The sequence below is a fragment of the Pelobates fuscus genome, chromosome 3 (genome assembly GCF_036172605.1).
Source record: "Pelobates fuscus isolate aPelFus1 chromosome 3, aPelFus1.pri, whole genome shotgun sequence".
Classification (NCBI taxonomy): Eukaryota; Metazoa; Chordata; class Amphibia; order Anura; family Pelobatidae; genus Pelobates; species Pelobates fuscus.
This window is the reverse complement of record NC_086319.1, coordinates 252,305,427-252,329,398: the sequence shown is the minus strand read 5'-3', so window position 1 is coordinate 252,329,398 and position 23,972 is coordinate 252,305,427. Positions and strand designations below refer to the sequence as shown.

General features: G+C 44.6%; 1 protein-coding gene across 1 annotated transcript in view; it reads right to left on the bottom strand.

The window, feature by feature from the left end:
* IRF5 (interferon regulatory factor 5) overlaps positions 1-18,193 on the bottom strand; it is a 72,722-nt gene extending 54,529 nt beyond the window's left edge. The window contains exon 1 of the mRNA XM_063448344.1: positions 17,745-18,193. The gene's annotated coding sequence lies outside the window, so the exon portion shown is untranslated. The remainder of the gene's footprint in view (positions 1-17,744) is intronic.
* Positions 18,194-23,972: the final 5,779 nt, after the last annotated feature.

Here is a 23,972-nt window from a genome sequence, read left to right as displayed (position 1 = left end):
TCCTGGCTTTCAAAAGGTTTCCAAAAAATGTAACACAATGGGATGCGCAGGTACTTAAAGGGACACTATAGTCACCAGAACAACTACAGCATTTTTATTCAAACACTGCCTTTTCAGAGAAAAGGCAGTGTTTACATTGCCCCTAGGGACACCTCCAATTGGCCACTCCTCAGATGGCCACTAGAGGGGCTTCCTGGCTCAGGGCTGCACAGTAGGCAGCCCTGCCTTTCAGCGTCCCCACACTCTGCATGGAGATGCTGATTTTTTCTCATAGAGATGGATTGATTCAATGCATCTCTATGAAGAGGTGCTGATTGGCCAAAACTGTGTTTGGCCCGGCCCCCTTGCTGATTTTAGCCAATCCAATGCTTTCCCCATGCGAAAGCACTGGATTGGCTAAAAATCTGCACTTTTGATAATGTCACCAAGGGGACGGGGCTAGCACCGGCAGACCCGTAAATAAGGTTTCAATCCATTCTGAGGGGCTTAGAGGGAGGAGGGGGGGCAAGCCACCTAAATGGTAGATTTTCACTATAGGGTCAGGAATACATGTTTGTGTTCCTGACCATATAGTGATCCTTTAAGTTTGGTAAGGACCTAAAAATCAGATTATATAGCTGGGTGATATGAAACTCTGATGTCCCAGTTAAATAGTGCATAGTTAATGGTAATCACATCAGTGGCTTATGGGTGGACCTTATGGCAGGGGCATATTAGCCGCGAGGCAAACAAGGCATTTGCCTTGGGCGGCATTTTCCAGGGGGCGGCAAAAAAAGCCGCCCCCAAATGCCCAAGGCAAATGTCTTGTTAGCCTTGCGGCTAACAGACATGCTGGGCTGCTGGCGGGCTGCTGGGCGGCTGGCGAGGGAGCACTTCCTCTGAGCTGTCTGCTCAGCTCCCTCGCGCGCCGCAATCTCCGTAATCTCTTCTCCCCCCCCCGTAATCTCTTCTCCCTCCCTCCCTGTAATCTCTTCTCCCCCCCTGTAATCTCTTCTTTCCCCCCTCCCTCGCTCTAATCTCTTCTCCCCCCCTCCCTGTTTTCCTCACCTCCTCTTCCCTGTAGCGTGGCCGAGCTCCTCTCCGGTCCGCGGTACAGGAGTTTCTTTTTCCTGTACCCGGCCGGACTGACAGGAAGTGCACACCGAGTGTGCACTTCCTGTCAGTCCGGCCGGGTCGCGCCCTAGGCAGCTGCCTAGTTCGCCTTATAGGAAGCGCCGGCCCTGGCCACACCTCCCAAGTATTTAATTGTCCTATCTGACTACTGAAGTGTGAAACTGACAGATTTGTTTTTAGCTATAATAGTTATGTTTAGATTTATATAATCTAACCTGTGGGAAATGTATTCTGATTTGTCCCTGTTTATTCTTACCAAATCATGAGTTATAAAATCCCTGTAGGGTTTTAATAATAGAAAAATGTGCCCCAGACATGTCCGATAACAAAATAGAGTTGCTTCTCTTCTAGAGAAGTGTTAGAGGAAATCCAGCAAGACTTCAGGTCATGCCAATACAATTACTCAGTATTCTATTCCAGACTTTTTACCCTGATTTGATTCAGAATTTGAAGAAAAATTGGAATTTGCAGGGCACTAGTTTACAATGATTTCACATAACTATCGTATCCCACCTAATTGCCCAAGTCCCATGTGTTTTGGTGACAGAAGTTCTATGTAGGTCTGGTCATCCAATGGCATTAATAATTTTGCCCAGGGACACCAGGTGATGGCTTATTGTTGCTGCCGTGTCTAGATTGCTGGACACCACAACCTCTAATAGGGGCTTTGTTTAGTGATATATTTCACAACTTGCCATGGTTCTGGGACTTGCAGCAAGGAGTCCTGCAATGACTCATGAAAAGTATTACATCAGCCAGCACGAAATGTAAATCTGAGTTGGAGGCTTTACAAGTGTGTCTTATTTGGTCAGCATCTGAGTGACAGGAAACTGAAAATTCCCCTCTGTTTGTCACATCCCCACACATACCGAGTGAAATGAAAGTCATTTTAAATCAATAGCAAATGTACAGATTAAAACTGATGTTTACCTGATTATGTCTGCTTTCTCCAAGATGGCTCGCACTAATGCTCCCAAGTGCCCTACATGGCATGGTCAAACTATGTGGTATCCAACATACACACTGTTATCGCTTATTTATATTAGAACAAGTTGTGACGCCCTGAATATAATGATTAGAGTACTGTACATAGGGCCAGATTAAGAGCCCAGTGAGCCTGGAAATGACAATTATGATTGGTCTAATTAGAGAATCTTATTGTCCAAAAACCCTAAAACAACCATACCTCCCAAGCGTCGTGTATCTGATGGAGATGGTGTTGGAGAGAAAGGATGCAGCTATATGAAAACACATACTCTATGCTAATCTCTCTCTAATTTATGCTTTCATCTTTCAAGTAAATCCATACCCCCTAATAGTAGTGTCCAGTGAAGCAGGATGTCAATGGGCAGGGTAAAAGGGTGTGCCACTGGCGCAAATCACGTGACCAGACCTGCCAAAAGGGGTGAGCATGCCCAAAAAGGGGGAATGTTTGTCCAAAGAATTGGAAGGCCAGCCTGGCATGAATGCATGTCAGGCTGCCTGCCAATCATGCATGCTGTCCAACTAAGGGCATACTATGCAGGCAGCACCCTGAGCTTGACATAAATGCATCAAATGATGCGCCTACTCCACGCTTTCTAAGGACTGTCCCCTAGCACTCACATGTCCACTTGTCTCCTTATCGTCTTACTAGCAGGCCGAAGTTCCTGGTATATAGTCTGGGACAGAGTAAAGGTGTATGTAGTGAGTGTAGAAGAAAGGGGACATGCAACACTGTTAGAGAAACCAAAGTCTGCATTACCTAAACTAATTTTATTGTCAGCCAGTCCACACAAGTTTTGTTCCCATACATCCCTCTTAAGCTTCCAAACTTAAAGGGACACTATAGTCACCAGAACAACTACAGCTTATTGTATTTGTTCTGGTAAGTAGAATCATTCCCTTCAGGCTTTTTGCATTATACACTGTCTTTTCAGAGAAAATAACTCCACTAGCCACTCCTTAGATGGCTGCTTGAGATGCTTCCTGAGGCAGTACTGCCTAGTGTGCAGCACTGCCATTCAGTGTCTCCACCCTCTGCATGCAAACACTGAACTTTCCTCATAGAAATGCATTGATTCAATTTATCTTTACGATGAGATGCTGATTGGCAAGGGCTATGTTTGACTTGTGCTTGCTCTGCCCCTGATCTGCCTAGTTGACAGTCTCAGCCAATCTTATGGGGAAGCATTGTAATTTGCTCAGACCACTAATTCTGATGATGTCAGTGCAGAGGCAGAGCCAGCATCGGCAGACTTGAATACAATTAAGATTTTACTATATTTGGGGAGGCTAAATGGTGTTTTTTACATAATAGGGTTAGAAATACATGATTGTGTTCCTGACCCTATAGTGTTCCTTTATCAAGAATATGTGAAGAGTAGTTAGAGTTGCCACCTTTCTTGGAAAAAAGCCATTTGTATAATTTATTAGTTATGCATGACATCACATGATGTAAATCACAAGGAGTGACATAAGAGAAAATTCTGTAAAATCACCAACAAACTACTCACAGTTTGATTCTGCCATATAGATGAATAGCTCCCAGTGTCTCTCTGTCTCCCAGTCTCTCAGTCTCGCAAGTCACCCAGTGTCCCTATGTATCCCAGTGTCAGTGTCCCCATGTCACCCAGTCCCATAGTCTCCCAGTGTCCCCATTTCTACCCGTGTCCCCATGTCCCAGTGTGTCCCCATGTCACTAGGATACTAGGGGACACAGTGAGACAATGGGACACTTGTGAATACAGACATGGGGACACTGGGAGACATGGGGACACAGACATTTGGGGACACTGGGAGAAATGGAGACACAGACACTGGGAGACATGGGGACACAGACATTTGGGGACACTGGGAGAAATGGAGACACAGACACTGGGAGACATGGGGACACTGAAAAATTTGGGGACACTGAGACACTAGGGACACTTGTGGACATAGACATTTGGGAACACACGCTGGGAGACTTGGGGACACTGGCTGGGAGACATGGGGACACTGGCTGGGAGACATGGGGACACTGGCTGGGAGACATGGGGACACAGACACTGGGAGACTAGGGGAAACTGGGAGCCATGTGGACACTGAGCCACTAGGGACACTGATTGGGGGACATGGGGACACTGGGAGACATGTCCCAATGTCCCCATGTCTCTCAGCGTCCCCATGTCTCTCAGCGTCCCCATGTCTCTCAGCGTCCCCATGTCTCTCAGTGTCCCCTAGTGTCTCAGTGTCCCCAAGTGTCCCCATGTGTCCCCATGTGTCCCCATGTGTCCCTGCTGCCTTTCCCCCATCACTCACTTACCTGAGCTGCTGTCTGGACTCTCTGTGCTGTGTAGCTGCTCCCCCACGGATCAGTAAGTAGTAGAGAGAGACAGGGGTATGCTGTAACTTCCTATCCCTGCCTATCACACAGTGACCCCTACTGGCCGGTACTCGTATTGCAGAGTAATCTCCATTTATACTGAGAAAAATACCTGCATTTGTATTGCCGGTATTACTGCAATACCAGCACCTCAAATACCTCAAATACGGGCTGTGCCAGTAAAATACCAGTCAGGTGGCAAACCTAAGAGTAGTGTGTAAAAAAAAAAAAAAAATTATAATTATATATATATATATATATATATATATTTTTTTTTTTTTAAGTGGGCCTATTCCATGGGCCTGGAGCTGCAGCTCCATCAGCCCCTATGTTAATCCGGCCCTGACTGTACATAATACACAGTTGTAGGTGCCTCTATTTTAGACAGACAGACACATACGTTTGTGCAACAGTGGAGAGAATCAACATCACCTATCATTCCAACTGCTGTATGGGGGGTGGCACAGATGTTTTCAGGCACCCATGGTAACTAAGCTTGACCAGGTTTTTTTTTTTTTTTAATCTGAATATTTGCCTGCTAACATTCGGTCCTCCCCCCATGAACATTGATATTAGGGCCTCCACCTGCCTCCCCATAAGTTTTAGAATAGCCCCCCCCCCCCCCCATCTTACTGCCATAAATGATGGACTATGTTCCTTTCCATTATTTCACAGTTCCCATCCCTACAGGATTGGAGCTTTTCTAGCGATAGCTGCCCAGTGGCTAGGTTTAAACATATAGCACACATGCCCTCCATCGGCCTGCATGGAAGGGTGGAGCATATGGAGGTAACATACCTCCATTATAGTAATATACCGGTAGATATCGTTTTTTTTTACCATCATATGATTTTTATGCACTTTTACGCTTTTGTAATGTGAAGGATGGCTAGCACGATTTTTTACAATTATTTAGTACTTAAAATTATCATTCACATGAAAGCAAGTGAATGATAATTTGTAAATGTGCTGGATGCATTAATTCCGTAAATTTTATTAAAAGTGACGCTTTGTGGATCTTCCGGACCTTATACAGTGGAATCTCTGAACTGGAATGCTTTCATTTAACATCAAATATTTAGGTATGAAACAATTTAATTTGAATAAAATATTTAAAAAATGGGAGAAAATAAGATTTAAAATTTTTGACATGTGACATTTTAGCTGTGAATGTCATAATACTGTTTGCTTTTACTGCAATAAAATACACATTTGTATTCAGCGGTCTCGCGTGTAAAACAGTACCCTCTATATACAGGTTTTATGGTGTTTTGGGAAGTTACAGGGTCAAATATAGCATGTTAAATTTTTCCATTTTTTCACATTGAAATTCGCCAGATTGGTTATGTTGCCTTTGAGACCGTGTGGTAGCCCAGGAATGAGAATTACCCCCATGATGGCATACCATTTGTAAAAGAAGACAACCCAAGGTATTGCAAATGTGGTATATCCAGTCTTTTTAGTAGCCACTTGGTCACAAACACTGGCCAATGTTAGTGTTAATATTTGATTGTATGTGAAAAATGCAAAAAACGAATTTGAACGTCAATTTTGGTCAGTGTTTGTGACCAAGTGGCTACTAAAAAAGACTGGACATACCCCATTTGCAATTCCTTGGGTTGTCTTCTATTGCAAATGGTATGCCACCATGGGGGTAATTTTCATTCCTGGGCTACCATACGGTCTCATATGCAACGTAACCAATCTGGCGAATTTCAACATGAAAAAACTGAAACGCAAGCCTTATATTTGACGCTGTAACTTTTGAAAACACCATAAAACCTGTACATGAGGAGTACTGTTATACTTGGGAGACTTCGCTGAACACAAATATTAGTGTCTCAAAACAGTAAAACGTATCACAACAATATCATCCGTGTAAGTGCCATTTGTGTGTGAAAAATGAAAAAAAATGTCCCTTTCACGGACAATATCATCGTTGTAATACATTTTACTGTTTTGAAACACTAATATGTGTTCAGCGAAGTCTTCCGAGTAAGACCGTACCCCCCCCATGTACAGGTTTTATGGTGTCTTGGAAAGTTACATGGTTAAATATAGTGCTAGCAAATTCAATTCCCTGGACTTTAGGCCTGGGTTATCAGGCAGGTCCTGCAAATTGTAATTAATAAAATGACCTAATTATGTAACATTATTACATAAATATATACGTAGAATTAATATATATGGTATATATATATATATATATATATACACATATACACACACGTGTATTTTTATGTATATAGATATATATATATATATATATATATATATATATTATTTTGTTCTATATCAAAATACAGTTAGAACGAAATCACACACATATATATATATATATATATATATATATATATATATTTATTTTGTCAATCTTTCTTTTATGGAGGCATTTATAAGACGGGGTACAGAATAAAGAGTAGGGAATGCACATTTTTGTACAGGTTGGGAGTAGGATAACACAATATTGCATCTCCTATGAGTATCAGCCTCATTTTATATTAATAAGTTGTAGCACAGTTATACTAACAAGTTGAACGATCAGTAGTAAAAGTAATGAAGCATCGTAACCACTGGCTTAATACATCTGAACATTTTAGTCGTGAAGCACGTGTTTGCAGCAGCTTTTCAGTCTAGCACAGATAGGGTGACTGGGAAATTAAGGCTAAACTGTGGGCCAACATGGCGTGTTCGTGGGCTTAATGTGCTTGTCATTAACAGGCTATGTTTCGAGGGTCAGTTTGCGTGAGTGTAATAAAATAATAGAATAACATACCCCACCTATACCCGTTGTGCTAGGCCTAACCAACAATAAAACAACATTAAAACTTAAAGCGGCACTGTCATGCCGAATCCCGTTTTTTTTTTAACCCCCCTCCCGCCTCCACTACATCCAATTGACCCCCTAGTCACCCCCAAATGCCCCTAAGCCCCCCAGATTACCTATTTTTAAATCTGTATTTTCTGCCCTGATCTTTATTCAGGGCGCCGCCATCTTTGTGTGGGTAGGTGAAGTCCCTGTGGGACACGTCATCTACCCACACTACACAGACTGTGAGATTCCCGCACATGCCCAGTGAAACACCTGGACATGCGAACGGGAATTTCATCTATTCATTCATTCATCAGACAGACGAATGAATGAATAGAAAAAATCAGATGAACAAACTAACACTGTGTATCAGTGTTCGTTTGTTCGTTCAGTTTATTACAAGGAGGGAGCTACCGGCGTGCAGCTCCCTCCTTGTAAAACAATAAGGGGGGGGGACCTACTGTCCTCCCCCCTGGCCCCCACCCCTGAGCGGTGGGTGGGGGCCCTAAATGACCCCCCCCCCATCAAGGTGACTAGGGGTCCCAAGCCCCTAGTCACCCCCCCTCCCCCCACCCCAAAACATTCTAACCCCTACCTACCCCCCTCACCCTAAAAATAGTGAGGGGGGAATAAAATAACTAACCTGTAAAAAAAAAATTAAACTTACCATTTGACGTCTTCTTTTTTCTAAATTCTTATTTCTTCAGCCCCCAAAAAGGCCAAATAAAAATCCATCATACCCGTCGCACTTTAAAAAAAAAAAAAAAAAAAAAAACGAGCGCAAAAAAAAAATTAATCCATGTTCACCCATGGAGGGCACGCCGCGTACTGAGCTCCGCAGGGCGGGTCAAGGCTTATAAAGCCTTGCCCCGCCCTGCAATTAGGCTTAGAACACACTGATTGGTTGGATTAAGCCAATCAGAGTGCTCTGTGTCATTTTACACAGAGTGTGAAAATTCAAAAGAACTTTCCCACGCTGTGTAAAATGACAGATCACTGTGATTGGATGGTTTTCAAGCCATCCAATCACAGTGCTCTGTGTCATTTTACAAGCTTGGGAAAGTTCTTTGGAATTTTCCCACGCTTGTAAAATGACACAGAGCACTGTGATTGGATGGCTTGAAATCCATCCAATCACAGTGCTCTGTGTCATTTTACAAGTGTGGGAAAGTTCTTTGGAATTTTCCCACGCTTGTAAAATGACACAGAGCACTGTGATTGGATGGCTTGAAATCCATCCAATCACAGTGCTCTGTGTCATTTTACAAGTGTGGGAAAGTTCTTTGGAATTTTCCCACGCTTGTAAAATGACACAGAGCACTGTGATTGGATGGCTTGAAATCCATCCAATCACAGTGCTCTGTGTCATTTTACAAGTGTGGGAAAGTTCTTTGGAATTTTCCCACGCTTGTAAAATGACACAGAGCACTGTGATTGGATGGCTTGAAAACCATCCAATCACAGTGATCTGTCATTTTACACAGCGTGGGAAAGTTCTTTTGAATTTTCCCACGCTGTGTAAAATGACACAGAGCACTCTGATTGGCTTAAACCAACCAATCAGTGTGTTCTAAGCCTAATTGCAGGGCGGGGCAAGGCTATATAAGCCTTGACCCGCCCTGCGGAGCTCAGTACGCGGCGTGCCCTCCATGGGTGAACATGGATTAATTTTTTTTTGCGCTCGTTTTTTTTTTTTGTTTTTTTAAAGTGCGACGGGTATGATGGATTTTTGTTTGGCTTTTTTGGGGGCTGAAGAAAGAAGAATTTAGAAAAAAGAAGACGTCAAATGGTAAGTTTAATTTTTTTTTTTTTACAGGTTAGTCATTTTATTCCCCCCTCACTATTTTTAGGGGGAGGGGGGTAGGTAGGGGATAGAATGTTTTGGGTGGGGGGGGGTGACTAGGGGCTTGGGACCCCTAGTCACCTTGATGGGGGGGGTCATTTAGGGCCCCCACCCACCGCGCAGGGGTGGGGGCCAGGGGGGGAGGACAGTAGGTCCCCCCCCCTTATTATTTTATTAGGGCCCCCACCCACAGCGCAGGGGTGGGGGCCAGGGGAGGAGGACAGTAGGTCCCCCCCCCTTATTATTTTATTAGGGCCCCCACCCACCGTGCAGGGGTGGGGGCCATGGGGGAGGACAGTAGGTCCCCCCCCATCTTTAACCCCCGCGCGGGGGGGGTTATTAGGTGTTTTTTTGGTTTTTTTTTTACAGTGAGCAGCCAAAGGCTACTCACTGCTATCTAGACATGCCCCTACTCGCGGTATAGCGAGTAGGGGCATATTATTTACTAATACTAAGTAATCTTTACTTAGTATTAGTACATTTGGCTGAAAGACCAATTCAGGTCTTTCAGCCTTTTAGTAGATAGCTCCCTGATACCGTGGGAATTAGGGAGTTATCTACTAAGCGGCTGCAAGATGCAGCCACAGCAATGAATAGAATCGGAGTTTCATTCATTAGAATGAAATTCCGATACGAACAAAGTACCGAATTGCATCCTAACACCAATGGAGAAACTCTTCTCATTCTGTTAGGATGCAATTAGGCAGTTTTGCCGGCGTTCTGTCTAAGTGACAGGACGTTCGGCAATACTGACAGGAAGTATTGTGGGAACAGGGAGGAAAGCCAGGGATCATGGGAAAATTGCTCTGACCAGCGGAAATGAAGCACACTTTGCTCCTCCGCTGGTCAGAGCTGGTCAAGCGGAGGAATCCTCCATAAGGCAAAGAGTCCCTACTTTGTCTTATAATTTTAAAGAAAACTAAAGAAGACTGGAAGAAAAGAATAACAGATCCCGAGAGAGGGGGAGAAGAGGAAGAGATTGAGGAAAGGTAAGTTCGGCATGACAGTGCCGCTTTAAAGCATAACTGCACGTGGTATTCCGTCTCCCGGCCCACGAGCATTATGTGGCTGTAAATTTATGCCCTTGGGCAGCATGGTGCATCGGGCTGAGCTGGTGTCAGGCAGGGGTGGGGGGAGCGGGTAGCTACCTGTAACGTGTGTTGGCACTCTTATGTTGCGCAAAAGTAAAGAAAACAACAATATATATTCTCCTAAGCGGGGCTGCTTCAGTTTATATATTAAAAGTAAGTTGCTTTATCCAAGTAGCTATGTAAAGCCAGTTAGTAGGGTTTGAATACGCAGGCTATGCCCAGTGCTGAAAACATGTAAATTAACATGCGTGAGGGTCACAGGTAAGGCTCGGTATTGAGACTAGTAGTACACTCTAGATATAAGATTATAGGTAACAAATTAAATCATACTAAAAATGCTTGAAATAAGGTTTCTATGCTAAACAGATGCACAGGTATTGCATGACTGGTTGACTAGTTGTCACCCTGGGAAACGCGAGCAGTTCTGCAGTCCTGGGGATCCCCAAGGGGGACTAGGTCAACATTTAGTCCATGGAAATCCTGCATCTATATAGTCCCAGGGGTGTCCGCTTATAAGGGTCTTGCGTTGCCGGACAGTAGCGGTGCCGTAAACCTTGTGAGTCAGTCCTGATGGAGTGCACAGCTCCTGGCCTGGTCGCTGGTCACGGCCCACTTCCTCAGCCGATCCCTTCACGCGGCTTTGTGGAGGTTGATGCTTGAAGGGTCCGTACGGTGCAGGTGTATTGCGAGGATGTGAAGGCCTCCACCAGGCCTCATGTGGGGTCTGCATCTTGGTGCCACAAACTCGGGTGCTCGTGGAGGCAGAGTTTTTCCCTGCATGGGCGCCACGGAGAGCCCTGGTGGTTCGGCGCCGCCAGCGGCGGTCGGGCCTCCGGCGATGTGGCCGATGCCATGGAGGTAACCTCCTTTTGTCCCTCGGTCCGGGTGATAGGTCGGTGGTCGTTGCTGGGGTAGGAGGGTGTTTAGTGCCCGGAATAGGCCAGCTCTCCCTCTGCTTCCCTGTTTCCCCTGACGGGCCTTTGTGTAATAAGAAGGGTTTTGTGAGGAGTTGCTCCCACCTGTCCCAGAATTGCTGAAATGCCAGGTCCAGGCTTGTGGGCTGCGGGTTCGTGGGCGCTGGTCTTGTGAGGGGGGCTGCGTCTGCCATGTTGCCAGTTATGGAGCATCCGGAGCCCAGGCTTGAGTGGGCAGCTGCAGTCCGATAGGTTGTGTGTGTCAGCTTGGCAGGGACAGGGATAACCCCCGCCGGTCCATAGGGGGGGGGGGGGGAATGGGAACTCAAACTCTGCCTTGCTGTACTTGTGGACGGAGGGAGAGCGGCCATCTCCCCCACCGCTGCCATGCTTGTAGGTCGCAACATCAGGGAGCACTGACCCGTTTTCAAAATCCACGTATGTGGTGCCTACTCACAGGTCTCGGTCTCCCCTATCGTTTGGGTTCCACCGTGAGTCTGATCGCGGCCTCCGCTTGTCAAAAATCGGCTTTAGGTCAGGTTAGCTATGGGAGCAGCAGCGACATGCGTCTGCTCCATTCTGCGGTCAGGCCCCGCCCCCACATATATTTTTTTTATTATTTTTAAACGTATTTATATATTTATTTTTAATATATATTTAATCAATATCATTCTACGTGTATTTTGAGATATATATATACACACATGAGAAACAGGGGGGAAATTATATATATAAATAAAATCTAAGTATATATATATATATCTATCATCATCATTTTATTTGAAACTGTTATTAACTTTTTTTTAATAACAGCAGGGTGAATACCTGTCATTACAGGCACTCCCCCTGCTGGCATTGCTGTGGACGGCTATGCCGTCCATGTGATCGTGAGGTCCTTGCTACCGGGTAAGTACAAAGGACGGCGGGGGACGTGCTATGCCGCGTTTAAAGACGGGTCCCCAAGGACGGCATAGCACGCCTGCCGTCCTTAAAGGAACACTATAGTCACCTAAATTACTTTAGCTAAATAAAGCAGTTTTAGTGTATAGATCATTCCCCTGCAATTTCACTGCTCAATTCACTGTCATTTAGGAGTTAAAATCACTTTGTTTCTGTTTATGCAGCCCTAGCCACACCTCCTCTGGCTATGATTGACACATAACCATTTAAAAGGTGCAAAAAACGTATTCTCAGCAAGGTTTATAAAGTGGAATTTACACTTTTGCTTTGTCAATTTCACTTTCAATTTTTCTTAACCCGGACTAGTTTGATAGACGAGATCAATGGGAAATTTCATCCCTAGCACTCTCAGCCAATCACAGCTATCTATGTAGAAGGAAAAAAAAACACACCTTTTATTTTTTTACTTTTTCATCAATAAAGTGAACCTGTTGTCAAAAAAATAAAAAATCAACTTACCTTACAATCGCCCCCATATACATTGAATAAATCATATATCACAAAGTTTTATGATGTATTCAAAGTAAAATATAGAACTGCATTCACCTCTCCTCTGTTCCAGCGCTGGTATCTTCGAGTTTTGTTGGTGTTACTCTTCATGCAACACTCACCTCCGGGCCGTCCTCTTCTTTGCCTCCGGTCTACAGTGATTTGCCCAAGCAGGACAAATGTCCTCAGCATGCAGGCATAAGAATAGAGTAACGACAATAGATGTGCCGGCTGATAAATATCCATAGCAACCATAGCACATTCACTGTGGTTGCTATGCTTAGGAGAGAAGAAGGACCGCCTGTGGGAGGTCTTTCCTGCTCGCCCTTGTCAGTCAATGCTTTGGTACGCCGAGGCATAGACTACCAGCTGGCAGAAAAGCCTATTTTTAAATATATTTTCCTCCTAATCTACACATTTGTTAGCAAAACTGCTAGCACAATGTATAGATATTAATGCATGCTCAATCTAATCAAAACATATATACACACACACACATATCCATGTAGCTCAGCGGTGGAACTTCACTTCAAGGAGCACTATAGGGTCAGGAACAAATATGTATTCCTGACCCTATAGTGTTAAAACTACTATCAAGCCCCTTGACCTCACTAAAGATAGTACAATCTTACTTGTATTCGAGTCTAAAGCTGCTGCCTCTGAACTTCCTCTGACGTTATCAGAAGTGGTAGTCTGATCCAATCACAATGCTTCCCCATAGGATTGAGACTGACAAGGAGGCAGATCAGGGGCAGAGCCAGCATTATTCAAACTCAGACCTGGCCAATCAGCATCTCCTCAAAGAGATGAATTGAATCAATACATCTTTACGAGGAAAGTTCAGTGTCTGCATGCAGTGGGAGGAGATACTGAATGTTTGGATGCATTTTAGGCAGCCATGACCCAGGAAGGATCTCTAACAGCTATCTGAGGAGTGGTCAGTGAAGTTATCACTAGGCTGTAATGTAAATACTGCATTTTCTATGAAAAGACAGTGTTTACAGCAATAATCCTGAAGGTAATGATTCTACTCACCAGAAAAAAATTAAATAATCTGTAGTTGTTCTGGTGACTATAGTGTCCCTTTAAGACCACCCGATGGGTATTGCAGATCAGTCAGGCACCATGGCCCTTTAATAGGTTTGAATTGACCCTGTAGTATCGATCGCTGGGAGGAAGTAAGAGCCAGTCACTTCCTCCCACATTCAGAGGGTGCCGTACGGGAGGCAGAGAGGCAGCAAGGAAAAAGCAAGGAGTGGGCCTGCTCCAGCCAGCCCCACACTCCCATCAGCCTCAGACACCAGTAGGAAGCCACTGTCCTGCACTTATAAAAGTCATGTTAACAGGAGGTCGACAAAAAAATATAAACGTTATTACATGTATGTGTGTATTTATCTATGTGTCAGTATCAATGTGTTTGTGTGTATCTATGTGTTTCTCAGTGTGTGTGTTGGTATGTGTATCTGTGTGTATGTATATTTGAGTATGTGTCAGTGTGTATCTGAGTATGTATGTCAGCCTATGTGTATATGTGCATACATCCCAGCATTCAAACACCAACATTACATGCAAACACACCCTTGCACACACACGTAGTCCATAGGAAAACATAATTACATTTAAACGTACAAACACTGCTCACAAATACAACCTAGCAAGGATGGGAAAATGGTAGATGCCCAACTGGCATTGCATCGTGGGTGTTGTACGACAGATGGGAATTTACCTTTGCGAGGGGAGGGGGGGGGCAAAAACATTTCTTGCACGATGGCCTTCTGTACATTAGTTCCACCATTGATCTAGCTCCCTTCTATCAACTATGCTTTTGCTTGCCTAAAAATACTTGTTGAGATGTAGTTAACACAGCTGGGGTGTTGAAGGTTATCGGTCACTTCTTTAGAGTACCTGATTTGGTAATACATTTTTTTTGAGAACCAAAAGTAGCAGCCATTCCTGGTACAATGAATCTGAAAAATACTACCTACCAGTTTATTTGTCGTATGGAATCATTTTTTTGCTTGCACCATTATAGAATCAAAACTTGGCAAAGTGTACCTCTATATCTAAATATAGACTAGAACAATATTTTGAAATGCGTAATTTCTTTATAACTTTATCGCTACCACAGTGTAGGCATGAATGAATTAAACCCCCACTATGCTTATTCATGTTAATTATAAGTTACGTATAACAAGGTCATGCATCCAAAGAATTTACAATCATACTAATCTGATACATCCCTAATGATTTACCAGTCCTATTGTAGAACTCTATTTACCTGGATTTTCAGGTTCTTCCAGAATACTCTAGTCCACAAAGAACTCCATGGGGTATGCTTACTCAGAGGAAGAAGGCTATGTTATTCAATGAAGTCCTATTTTCAAACTAATTAGTAGCCCAACTAGTTTCAAACTCGGAAATTTTCTCGCAATACGTCACCAAAGGATTCTTACATCCTTTTTGTTTTACCACTGTGACCTGTGGCCTAATTATATGGTAAAACAACAACACATACAATAGATGCTTGAGAAAACAGCTAGATTCAGCTAAAATTTAAAAAAGACTTTGAAATTTAGTAAGTAACCCTTTAATATACCCCCAACATATCAAATGAGGGACACTTTAATTTGGGGTGAGCTGTTTGAGAAGGTTTAGGTTACTTTCTAATAATTTATACAACTAAAATATAATTTACAACAAGAACAATGTATAATATTTACACAGACACATTTATAAACACATTAAAAAGACACATTACTGGGAGTTTTATTGCTGTGGAGCTCTGTTAATCAATACTATGAAGCTCTAAAAAGAGAGGGAGAGAGTGATTTGGGCCTCAAACAGAGACTGTCCCTCTTAAATGCTGTAATAAGATGTTTGTAAGAACCAGAAGTGGATGCGATTTGTTTAGAAAAAAAACCAAAACACATTTTTCCATTGTGTTAAAATAAATCTGTCATGCCTCAAATAACATATGCTCATTAGATATAGAGCATGACATTTATGTCTGTACATTGTGCTAACAAATGTATAGAATGGGATAAAAACCTTTTTAGAATAGGTTTTTCTCCCTTCTGTCCTCAATTCCTCGGCAGACACTCAATGCCAAGGTATTGAAAGACAAGGCGAGCAGAAGACCTTCCACCGGACATCCCTCCATCCATAGTAAATTGACGTGAATCCGTTCAAATGCCAACATGATGGCATCATGGAGGACGATTGCCCTGAAGGGTAAATTAGTTAAGAACCGAGAAGTAGGAAGTACAGAAGTGTAACAACCACCCGTTTATGGAGATCGTAGCAGAGGGCCAGATAAGTAGTGACAGTTTCCCTTTAACATGCGTTGACCAGTTTAACACAGTTTCAAGTTGGGACCACACTCCATTGTACATATATGGGATGTGAAAAATCTTAAATCAGAATTGATGGAAAAATTCTGGCACATACTTTCTAGTGTAAATTTGTCCTAAACTGAAGTCGGTTTGGTGTGTGGTTAGGCCTGTTTTCGCAGATCTTTATGTAAGCTTAGATGACTCATTCACTCAAAATGTCCCCAATAAAATGGCACGTTAAAAATGGCTGGATGGAGAGTAAGTGTTGTCACAGTTTATAATGGTGTCTATAATTATATTGTATCAAGCAATAATCCATAAACGTAGTGCTCTGGAACACAAGATTTCTTGCGGACCCTAGAAATGCTGGAGACTGTAACTCCTATGAGTCTTCACCTGGACAGTAACTCACATTACTTTTACGTGGCCAGAAAGAAGAAGATAGGATACCGCAGTACCTATGCAGTTTAAAAGACGCATTAATGCCATGCTGCTATTTAATACTCCACCACTGTTGCTCATATGTTGCAATCAGTAAGCCCCCATTGCATTCGAGTAAAAGCATGTACCCAACAAACTAAAGAGGGCAGTCCATAACTATAAGTGCCCCCTAACTCAACCTTAGCTGAAAGCTATTTAAGTCAGCATCATTATGAACAGTGCTCTAAGGTCTTTTTTTAATAAATATTCTTAACAGCGTTGCGCAAACAATAATCTGCATTTCAAACTCAACGGTTTGAAGATAAACAAACATTTAATGGCTATACCCTAAGAACTCTGAAAACAATATTATTGCTTGCATTGCAAAGGAAGATCCTTAAAGTGGCTCTGTCATATTTGGGGGTCTTTGCATATTTTGATAAGACTCGCAAAGGCAAAATCACCACTTAGTGGAAAGTCTATGTCAGATTCCAGAAGTCCTTCCATAGACAAACCTTTATGACTTTTACAAGAAGTTATCGGGTTTCCAAATTTGGTGATAGCAATGGTTATTGGAATTGTCAAAACCTGATTGCAGAAGCTCCGCCTTTGTCAAGTTTTGTCACCTTCAAGCTTGTGCACATGACAAAAATAGCCACTCTTTTGCCTTGTATCTTTTAATAGCATTGTTGACAATGTGTAACAAGACGGCAAACATGTTTAAAGGATCACTATAGCATCCTTAGGACCTCCCCACCTTCAGGACCCCCCTCCCGTGGCACTTACATTAATCCAGCGCCGGGCTCCCTCGGTGCTGGTGACCTCTCCTCCCCTGCCGACGTCAGCTCCCGAGTGCCGTGCGCGCATCCAAACAGTCCATAGAAAAGCATTTCTCAATGCTTTCCTATGGACGTTCTACACGCTGTTTCGCATCCAGCGTCGCAGATGCACCTCTAGTGACTGTCAGGAAGACAGCCACTAGAGGCTGGATTAACCCTGCAATGTAAACATAGCAGTTTCTCTGAAACTGCTATGTTTACATCTGAAGGGTTAAAACCTGGGGGACCTGGCACCCAGACCACTTCATTGAGCTGAAGTGGTCTGGGTGACTATAGTGTCCCTTTAGTGAATCAAAATTCCAATGCATGGCTACAAAATAGTGTACCAATACATACTATAGTATATATATTTTTTTAAAAAAAAGGCTAAAAGGCTAAAAAGATAGAAAAAGCATTACTTTATTATATTAGGAAAACTGTCTTAAAACTACAAGCAGAGATCAAAGTTCTAGGTCAATATTTTAGCAATGTAACTGGTGGTGGTGTTTGGAATTAAATAATGGCAAGTTTGGCATGGTGCATAACTTGCATTGCAAATCAATACATTACTTTTGGTTGATTTTCATGAATTAGAAGTTCACTTACCTACTCGGACATGCCTAGGATCCAGGTTTGAAACACATTGGAGGATTCCAAATAATCAGCCCCAGACAGGTCAGGAGGAAAGCAGTCGTGGGAAGCTTGTTTTCTTAGATATCCTCCCAGTGGTCAAGATCTGCTGGCTACTGTTTGCAAGGAGCCAGATCAAAGAGTAACAGTGATAAAGGGTCTCTTCAAATACCAAGTTGTGAGTGAAGCCAGTGTGACCGGGATTGGCAGAGAGTCACAAAAGACATTGAAAATAAACAAAAAGCAGAAGCTGGATGTGAAAGCAAAGAGGAGGAGGGAGGTAGCACTTCCTGGTTCTAAATTCTTCATGTCAGTGGAAAAAAAGGGAGGAGGGCAGACCTCAGTGCTCCAGGTGCACTAACCCCTCCCTTCCGCAGCTCAGCTCATTGGTGTGTGTTCACTGTATAATAAAGGTCGAGATGTGAGCGCATTATTTATCAAGGTAAACGGAGGTGATGTGTGGTTTGTATTCAGGGTAAATGGTTTAAAGTTTGCATTGAAATGAAAAACACAAATGAAAAAACAACAACAAATGAAACGAAAAATAACATGTCATGGTGATTTTAGAACCGGGTACATGAAATTAACTTGTTTTGTGGCATATGTAAAAAATGAGTTTAATTGTGTGTGTAGAAGTGGCATGTATCGAACTTTATTGATGGATGCTACAAGGGCTGGTAAAATATAAAGTACTAGATTCTTAAAGGGAGACTATAGTCACCAGAACTTCTACAGCTTAATGTAATGGTTCTGGTGAGCACAGTCAGTTCCTGCAGGTTGATTTGTGTAAACACTGCCTTTTTAGAGAAAACACAGGGGTTACATTGCTGCCTAGAAACACCTCTAGTTACAGTCACCCAGACGGCCATTAGAGGTGCTTCCTGGGTCAGTGCTGCACAATTTACAGTACCGGTGTTCAACATCTCCAAACTCTGCATGGAGACCCTGAACGCTCCCCATAGAGGTGCATTGATTCAATGCATCTCTATGAAGAGATGCCGATTGGCACAGCGCAACATTTTGCCATGCATGTGCAATAACCTGCTAATGCTACCTATTGGAAAGCATTGGATTGGCTGAGATTGTTAAGATTGATAAGCTTAGCCAGGGTGGTGGAGTCAGACGTGGCATGGGATAAAACATGAGAAAAATCCCATTTCCCATGCAATAAAAGTGGGGCTGGAACCCAAATAGTTAAACACAATAGTGTTAGGAATACATGTTTGTATTCCTGAATCTATAGGACCTCGGTTTACAAATTTAATGCGTTCTCCGGGACATTTCTTATTGCAAAGCATTTGTAAACCGAAACACGGTTTCCCATAGGAATGCATTAAAAACCAATTAATCCGTTCTGGAGGTCAGAAATAAGTCAAAATGAGCTGGCATGGAAACTAACCCACAATGCCGAACACACAATAAAAGGCATGCAAACGATGAAGCTTAGCTCCCTACCTTTCCACAGCTTGAGAAATGCACCAAAAAGTCCCAAAACAACTGCAAACTATTTCCAGAATGGCACCAAAACTTGATGCAAAAGCCGCTCCAACACCTCCACACTCAACGCCACGTGCTACCAACAGGCTCCAGCATGCAGGTGCAATTGTGTATTGCGAAACAAATTTGTAAACCGAGGCATTATTTTCAATGGATTTTCATTTGTAACCGAAAATTATGTTAACCGAGACGTTTGTAAACCGAAGTCCCACTGTATATAGAAAATCCAAAGTGATGACTGCACTCCACGGTCTTCATTTAAAATCCAAATTTCTTTATTAAAGGGACACTCCAGGCACCCAGACCACTTCTGCTCATTGGAGTGGTCTGGGTGCCAACTCCCACTACTCCTAACCCTGCAACTGTAATTATTGCAGTTTTTTATAAACTGCAATAATTACATTGCAGGGTTAACGCCACCTCTAGTGGCTGTCTACTAAACAGCAACTAGAGGTCACTTCCTGGATTATAGCAAGGATTTTCCTTGCTAGAGCGTCGCTGGACATCCTCACGCTGTGTGAGGACCTCCAGCTTCACTCATTTCCCCATAGGAAAGCATTGAAATTCCTATGGAGAGGTCTCCTCGGCCGGTGGGCGGGATCAGTCTTGCCCACTGGCCGACGGAATCAGAAGGAGGAGCGGCGTGCAGGAGGAGACAGCGACGAGGGACATCGTCGCTGCCTCAAGTAAGTGACTGAAGGGGTTTTCACCCCTTCAGTAACCGGGGATTGGAGGGTGGGAGGGAGAGGGTACCTCCAGTGCCAGGAAAACGGATTGTTTTCCTGGCACTGGAGTTTCCCTTTAAATGTACATTAAAAATACATCTGCCTGGCCAAAAACTAACTAACCAAACAAGAGCCTCCTATTGGATAGAAACATAGAATGTGACGGCAGATAAGAACCATTCGGCCCATCTAGTCTGCCCAATTTTTTAAATACTTTCATTAGTCCCTGGCCTTATCTTGTAGTTAGGATCAGTGGCGGATCCAGAGCTTGATCTCGGCAGGGGCACTTGTAGATTATTTAAAGAAATAATCCAGACACAATAACCACTACAGCTCAGTGTAGTGGTTATGGTGTCAATAGTGCCGGGGCAGTGTGTGTGTATGGGGGGCAGTGTATGTTATTATAAAAAAAAAAGCCCCCCTACCCTTCTTATCACACATACACTGCCCCATACATATATATTAATTACATTTTAAAAAAACAACATATATTATTAAAAAAAGCTCCCCTACCCTTCTTATGTGTTTTTTTTTTTTTTTTTAATTTAATTAAAACAAATATACATTATGTCCCCCCTCCCTTCTTAACTTTACTGGGAGGAGGGGGGACATATTTTGATCCCTGGTGGTCCGGTGGGGAATCCCTGGTGGTCCCAGTGGTGAGAGTGAACTCTAGCCCGCAGCTCCTGGGCTAGAGTTGACTCTCGCGAGATTCAGAGCGATGCCGTGGTGACCGCGGCAACGCTCCATGCTCGCGAGAGTAGGACCCGAAAGGAGCTGCAGGCTGAGCTCCTGGGACCTTTCTCACTCCCTCCCCTGCCGGATGCCAGCAATGTGCCTGTGGACTGGGGATCTCCCCTCCGGTCCGTGAAGGCACGTTGCAGGGCCGGTGCCTGCATGTACTGGCAGGGGAGAGGGAGACCCCCCCCCCGGGATCCGCCACTGGTTAGGATAGCCTTATGCATATCACACGCATGCTTAAAGGGATTCTCCAGTGCCAGGAAAACATATTTGTTTTCCTTGCACTGCAGGACCCTCTGCCTCCCACCCCCTTCAGTGACTTACCAGAGTCCAGCGCCGATGCCCCTGGGCGCTGGGTCAGGCTCCGCCTACCTTCCTCCCCCGCTGATGTCAGCCGGTGGGTTAACCTAATGCGCATGCGTGGCCGTCGGCTGGGGAGACCTAATGCGCATGCCTGCCAACGGCCGCGCACGCGCATTAGACCTCCCCATAGAAAAGCATTATACAATGCTTTCTTATGGTGATTTCGGCGACGCTGGAGGTCCTCACATAGCGTGAGGACGTCCAGCGTTGTTTTAAAACACTTTTCCTGTTCTATGAACACGGAAGTCTCCTCTAGTTGCTGTCTAGTAGACAGCCAATAGAGGAGGACTTAACCCTGCAATGTAAATATTGCAGTTTATGAAAACTGCAATAATTACACTTGCAGGGTTAGGGGTAGTGGGAGTTGGCACCCAGACCAATCCAATGGGCCGAAGTGGCCTGGTTGCTTGGAGTATCCCTTTAACCCCTTAAGGACACATGACATGTGTGACATGTCATGATTCCCTTTTATTCCAGAAGTTTGGTCCTTAAGGGGTTAAACTCCTTGACTGTGTTAACCTATACCACTTCAGCTGGAAGGCTATTCCATGCATCCAGTACCCTCTCAGTAAAGGAATACTTCCTGATATTATTTTTAAACCTTTGCCCCTCTAAGTAGTTACTGCATGGGCGATTATCTTTCAGCTGGCAACAAGTTATTTAACCCCAACTGATGCAATGAGTAGCTTCTCATTTCTTAAACAACCATGTCGAAAGATACATCCCATGGTTGTGGAAAAGATGTTAGTCTGTTTGAGAAGGGTCAAATCATTGGCATGCATCAAGCAGAGAAAACATCTAAGGAGATTGCAGAAACGACTAAAATTGGGCTAAGAACTGTCCAAGGCATTATTAAAAACTGGAAGGATAGTGGGGAACCATCGTCTTCGAGGAAGAAATGTGGCCGGGAAAAAATCCTGATTGGGGATCACTTGAATGTTTGGTGAAATCAATTCGTAGAAAAACAGTAGAACTCAGGGCTATGTTTAATAGTGAAAGTAAGCGTATTTCCACATGCACAATGCAAAGGGAACTCATGACCGGTGTATAGTCGCCATATGGGCTGGCGGAACCTTGGACAAAAAACCCCCCACATACCTAACCCAATAACACACTGACACCTGGTATATGGGAAAATTTGTCCACAGCTTTATTAAATAATTTATATAATATATAACGATAATATTGCTTTAAATAAGTTAACATATAAACATGGGTCATTGCCCCCACCTTCCGCCCCTCTCATCCGTATCCTTCTTTTTAATAGAGGGCAATGACCCCCAACATAACAAATACAAATATATAACGACATTTTCCAACCTCGCCAACTTGAACCGAACAAGTGCCAACCATAAGTAACCATGGCAGGGGTATACCCGGATACCCCTGCCCCACCAGGTTCTGAGCCACCTCCAGGACTCGAAACCACCATTGACCATAATTCCAATTTTTTCCATGTTCCTCACGTTCCTCATAGGGAGCCTATGTCCTCTCTCTCAGCTCCCTATCCCGCCACAAGCTCAGACCTTGACCCCTTAAGCTGTCTGAGCTCCGCCACCCCGAAGAAGGAACGCCCTCTGCATCCCTTCCTGCAGACCCAAGTTCAGCAGGTCGTAACCCACTGCCGAAAGGTGTACACCGTCCGACCGGTAATACCCATCCAACCCCTCCTCCAGTTCCTGGTGCCTTACCACCACTCCCCCCAGTTTCCTGACAAAACTCGCCATCAGGCTGTTCACCTTACCCCTGCATCTGTCAATGGCTACCGGGTCCCGGGCGTAACGCCACCGCCGCCTCGGAACAATCTCAGACCATACCAGCATCACCCCGGGAAGCAGATCAACCAACCGGTTAAGATCCTGCTTCATCCATTTTACCAGCCTCCGCTGCGGGGTGAGGCCCAGGTCATTACCGCCTGCATGTAAAACTAGCATATCCGGCCGCGCCCCGCCTGCGACCATACCAAATATTGCCCTGCAGACGTCCCCCCAGCAGAAGCCCCGATACCCCCACCAGCGCACTACGAGCTGGTCCTCCGGAAAGCCCAGCTGCTGGCCTTGAGCTCGAGCTGCAGCCCTCCGTCCAGCCCAGAAAATGAAGGAATGACCCACGATCCAAGCGACCCGGCCTGGGGAAGAAAGAAAACACAGGATAAAAACCACCCGTACCCCCCAGGCCGCCCCAATGCCCCTTAGTGTTCCAACAAACCCAAGCGTACATATGAGCGGAACCTAACAGATTCCCATCTCCCAATCCGCTTGACTACCTCATCCCCCAAACCTAGACGTGTGGCCTCCGTGGCCGCCCCAATACGAAAGGAGTGGGTACCGTATGTGCCGGCATCCAATCCCATCCGACCCAGACCCAGACTGAAAACTTTCTGAAATTGGAAGCGAGAGAGCGACGAGCCATCCGCGTGGACCAACAGGGACCCGCCAACCGCGGGCCTCTGATCCAAATACTCCGACACCGCAGCTACTGGGCACAGTGCCGAGCCCGGCAGGGCCCCCAGCGTAACGTCCCGGCCCTTACCTTCCACATCCGTCTTGGACCTAGCCAAGTGCACCACCAGCTTCCCATCCAGTATACGTACCCCGGACACCTGTAGGCCCCCCGTGGCCGCCCGGGTGTTGCTCACCAACTCCCCGACGCGGAACGCCCCAAAGAAAGCCAAAAGAAATGCCACACGGAATAGCGACACCTCAAATGCATTGAAACAAATGGTGGGCAGCGCCTGAACAAGCCCTTCCAGCACATGCACCGACACCGGGCGCCTAGCGTCGGGGGCCCTCCGAGCCCTCCGATACCCTTTGAGTGCTTGCCGTACAATAAACGCCTTGGTAAGGTCCGCTCCCCCATGGAGCTTGAACCAGAACGC